We start from the raw sequence: 5371 nt of genomic DNA on the forward strand, positions 1-5371 counted from the left end.
AGATCTTGGCTGGTAATGACCAATATCTCATGGTTCATATGAGCCTGTCTATCAGGGACTGTTTTCTCTTGTACTGTCTCGAGTTGTGTGGCTTTTGTCTCAAGGAGTGACAAGTAGTTATATTATTCAGGTTGTCTCTTTCCGCAACACTCAGACTGATGCCATCCACCCTCATTTCTCTATGGTCTCAGGAGCCAGGCTGAGGGAGAGGTTCTTCAATTTCTCATTTTAAAATCCTTCCCAGTTCAAAGAGGTCAGATGCGGAATACTTTGTGGTTTCCTGCACTGAGGCATTATTAAAATGCCCATAAGCTCCCTGAATCATGGATTTGGTCTTATACTGGGTTAAAGGTTGGACCTGAAGTATATTTTCTGTCATTTCTGCTTCATGCTCTTTCTTCTCACCGTTGTGGCTCTTTTCATAGGATTCAAGTGTTTGTATAATGAGAGGGACACTTTAGCAAAGGAATAATTAGGACTCTATCTTCCTGTCACCAAGTTATAAAAATTACAAGCCAGCCCCTGGGTCTCACCTTCTCTTATCAGAAGATAACATGGATGATGGTACCTGGATGTCATTTTTCCATTGTAAAGCTTCATTTTTACTTTATGCAAGCAAGTTTCATCTGTACAGTCGATTTGACTTTAGTTTCATAACTTATAACCATTGCAATGGCTTACCAAAAGTTTAATTCCATATATTGTTTTAGAAATTATAATGTATTCTCTAGTCCTTCAACCATTCTCAATGGGTTTCCATACTTCGGCAGAAGACATTGTTCATCAGGGAGATGTGGCACTCTATGTCACAGGGGATAAAAAGGTCACCCTGGGCTACCCTCTCCCATGAACATTCCACTTTCAGGTGGCTCAACACACAGAAAATATGGTCCTGTCAGGATTTCCACCATTAACACCCTTCCCTCAGTAATTCAGCCTTAGCTTATATCTTACTACTCTTGGCCAGGGCCACACAATGCTCCTTGTAAAATTACCTTTGTTTCTGGTTATTTTTATGTTTGTTGTCAATTATGTTACTTTTCCTAGGGGACTTTAATGGACCTCTGTTTATTACACAAAGAATACCAGTTACTGACCACAGAAACCATTCTATCTGATACCAACTCAATGAATCACTGGCTTTGATTTTTTAGATTACTTCCAGGGCTGTGGATGACCCACAAACCACTATGTCACTAGAAAGTCCAACGCTATCACAGACGATAACTTCACAGAAGCTGTTTTACAGAGCTTTGCTTTCTGTTAACCTTTTTTCTATTTGCTCTAGTGCCTCCAAAGATCCCAGGAGAAGATCCTGTGCCCTATGCCCTCTACTCAAGAATGTTAATAAAGCCACTTCTGTTAACATAGCCCTAGCTGTTTCTGTATTCTGCTTATTCCATTGCCATGGTTTCGGAGCCAAGGTTATCTCTACTTCATGATAGTGATGAGATGCAGTTATTCAGGCCCCTGCTCAGAGGAGACAGTTTAACTGCCTAGGCTATCACTTCAGATCTATGGGATGGTTTATAGTGTGGTCTGTTCCAGATCCACAACAAGATTGTGGGCTTTTCTGTGCTTCTATAAATCTACTGATTGCCCTCAAAGAATCCCTAAAGAAGGAGGCTCCCAAGTATATGTAGTTTTCCTCTATCTTAGCCAGGGTTTCCCCTAGGTTTTCTGTTATGGTAATAAGAATTACTTTGCTCATATCATTTTTCTGTCAACTCTCATGTGTTTGCATAGCTGAGCTATGTATTAATTCATTGTTATCACCAAGAACCAACTTAATGGAGAAGATATTTTAAATACTCATCAGGGTATTTCATTCATCATGGTGGTGGGGCGTGGCAGCAGGAGAGATTCATTATTGTGGTCATGGGAATGTACTCTCATGTCAGTAGATCGGGAAGCATAGAAAAGGCTGTCAGCATCTTCCCTCCTCAGTGAATAGTCTCTAAAACACTTAGGTGATTCTAAGAGTCAAATTGACAATGAAAATTAAGCATCCTAGCCTCCATAACAAAATGAGCAACTCCTTATTATAAAGGAATATTTGTTTGCTTGCAAATTTATGTGGAGTGAGAAAGAGGTCAAGGACATGTGGCTGGGTAGTCAGAAGTACGGTGCAGTCCCTGGGGAATGGGAGTTCTGGAAGCTTAGACTGGGTGAGAAGGCCAGGAGTTAGATGGATCAGGTAGGTTCTCAATATCAGAGGGCCTCTGAGTGTCGAGACTGAGTGAGTCAGCATTATACCTCTCTGTGGTCTGTATCAAAGAAGAACTGTGGAGAATGAAACTCTGGCTACTTCTGCTCTCGGAATTATGCTCATGTAAGGAAGTTTTGTTGTTATATGTTTAGATGTTTGAGCATAAAATAGAGTCAGGGTGAATCTGTTGAAGGATTCTAAAAGGTTATGCATGTCTTTGCTTGTTATGTTGAGACAGGGCTTCTCTATAGCATCAGAGCTTTCCTGGCACTCGCTTTGTAGACCAGGCTGGCCTGGAACTCACAGAGATCCACCTGTCTCTGCTTCCCAAGTACTGGAATGAAGCACGTGCACCACCACTGCCCGATCTTGTATGTCTTTGACTTTGGGCAAAATTGACATTTTTGGTATGGCTAAGACAAGTGATAAGGCTGCAGATGATTTCCTCATGGAAGAGGCCCAGAGGCATCTGTTTGGTACAAACAGGCCTAGTAAAGTCATGAGAAAGAAAGTGCAAGTTAATTAGAGAGTTCAATTAGTGATTTTCAGAGAGGCTCCATGTGGGCTGAATGGGCACACCACACAGCCACATTAGGCTTTTCGTTGTACAGTTTTATAACACTCGGATTCCTGGTTCTTAGCCATGGCTTACCTCATTCTCCCTCTTAGGCACATTCCACGATAATTCCCTGGGATTGTCTTTCCCACAACCGTGGAAGAATATTGTAGGAAAAATAACTGGAGTAGGTAAAACTAAGGAGGCTTGATTCTTAAGTGAGTCCCAGCTTTGACTTACTACCGCAGGATCTGTGGTTCTTCTACAAAGCACAACAATGTGGCTTAGTTCAGCTATTGAGGTCCTTTCGCAGCTTCCTTCATTCTTTCATTGATCCGTTCACTCATCTAGTTTACAAATGTGTTTTAAAAATATGTAATGTGGTGCTCACTTTGGCAGCCCAAATACAAAATTTGAAATGACATAGAGAAGATTACCCCAGTCCCTGTGCAAGGATAACACACACACAAATTTGTGAAGCTTTCTATATTCTTTCTATTTCAATAAAAGAAAAAAACTCATAAATTACAAACTGAAAATATGGAATTAAACATAACAAGTTAACTTCTTAATGCTAGATACATAGTGGGGAATTCATAGTCCATCAGGGGTAATGAGCATTTTGTTTTCAGTCCTAGGAAAGAATGTAGGGCTTTAGCTGTGCTAACTTAGTGCTCTATCGTTGAGCTACACCACCAGCCTTAAATGAACAAATTAAGCAAGTGCGCTGCTTTGTAATAAAGACTTTCAAAAGTAGAGTGCCATGGATGATCATGCAAAATATACCTTTGTAGGAGATAAGTTGAGCCAAAATGTCCATTTGTATACAGTACACTTGGCCTGCTAAAGTCACAGAAGAATAGTGCAACATTCCCCAAATAGGTATGGAACAGAGAGACAGTATGGTGGATTGACACGGTGCCTCAACAAGTTAGCAACCAAGCCTGAGAATCTGCGTTTGGTATCCCTCAGACTCACATGGTAGAATGAGGGAACCCATCTGTTCATGTTGTCCTCTGGCTTCTACACATACATCATAGCATTTGTGCACATTCCTGCACATGCGGACACATACCCTGCACATAAAAAGATATTTAAACAAAAACAGTATGGTAGCTTTAAGGAAAACAATAATTTCTGCTTGGCTGGGGACAATAACAGTGACAGAATTCAAAGCCGAGGAAGAAAAGAAGAGCTTATCAACTGTCTGGTATGACGTATTAGGATTCTGTAATGTACAGGGCCTTATTACAGTTAGGCTAACCTTCCTAGTTATCTGTGTTATTTTTATACTGAAGATACCAGAGTTGTAAGCTCATCCATTACCAGAACCCAGCGTCTTTCACACTCGCAATTACCTCCCAAATGTCTCTGGCAATTGTGGTGTCTGGACTTGGCCCAGCTCTCCTGGCAAAAGACAGAAACACACATCTTCCAGACTGGGCTCAGAACATGTCTTCTTGCCTTCTGGGAGAATTGCTGCTTGAGACATCTAATTTTACAGATCATGGTTTTGGAGAAAAATATGTCACCCCAGAAGTGAGTAGGAAATTATTCACTTTTGGAGAGATAGAAATGGCAAGACAGATTGATCAGGACCCAAGCTAGCTCCCAAAGAGAGCCAGGAATCCCAGCACCCTCTGCTCCCACCTCATCCCATGATGTGCAGACTTAGGAGCTGGGAAATGCTGGTCACTGGCCTCTAGCTCACCTTGGAGCCATTTCCCATGTTGCTTCACGTCCTTCATCTCCCTAGAGAACTTTTACACAGCTCCTATCTTAAGCATAGCTTTCAACGACACTTCCTTCAACCCACATGTGACTCAGAAGACCACATGTACCCTTGGCTTCCAGAGCATATGTTAACACAATGTTGTCAAAATAATGCCATTTTGTAATTATGGTATAAGTTTTATACTTAGTTTAATATCAGTTAAAATATTCAGTTATTAGTAATTTATTTTTCTTAGATAAATGGATGGATGAGAAAATTAGTAAATGGATTCTTGGGCTTGAAGACTCTTCTTATGAGACCTTTGGCCCCAAATCATTCTGACTGTTTAAGGAATTGATATCTTGAATAATCAGATGTTAGGTCTAGAAGAAACTTAGGCTATTGATAGGTCAGTGATTCCACAGACTGGCCACCAGAAACACTTTTTTGCATCTGTATGTGTAGAAGCAGAGGAAAATGTGCAGTTTAAATATGCACAGGTTCTACTTTGTTGTTGGAGAAACATGGAGAAATTCTGGAGCCTTCTAGAGGAATTACATATAAACTGGACCCTGCAGAATTCTTGTAGCTTATATACTTCCAAAGAGGAGCTAAGAGATGGAAACTTCTGAGGTGGTCTGATCTCATTGGAAGGTTTTTTACTTTATTTTATTTATTTTATTTTGTGTGTGTTTGTTGTATTGTGTGTGTATATGTTATGTGAATTTGTTAGTGTAGCTATTTGCACATATACGTGCAGATTTATGTATTATGTGTGTGTGTGTTTATGTGCGCGCATGCACTCGCGTGCATACACATGTGTGTGAAGGCCAGAAGTAGAAGTTGGGTATCTTTTCCTAGCTTACTCTCTTCCTTTATTTCTTGATACAGA

The 5371-nt window shown here is 40.5% G+C and overlaps 1 non-coding gene across 1 annotated transcript; it reads left to right on the plus strand.

The window, feature by feature from the left end:
- The first annotated feature begins 3148 nt into the window (after positions 1-3148).
- Positions 3149-3259, plus strand: LOC142851441 (U6 spliceosomal RNA). Its single transcript, XR_012910761.1, has one exon. It is a non-coding gene; the product is annotated as a U6 spliceosomal RNA (small nuclear RNA).
- Positions 3260-5371: the final 2112 nt, after the last annotated feature.

This window comes from Microtus pennsylvanicus, chromosome 5 (assembly GCF_037038515.1).
Source record: "Microtus pennsylvanicus isolate mMicPen1 chromosome 5, mMicPen1.hap1, whole genome shotgun sequence".
Lineage (NCBI taxonomy): Eukaryota > Metazoa > Chordata > Mammalia > Rodentia > Cricetidae > Microtus > Microtus pennsylvanicus.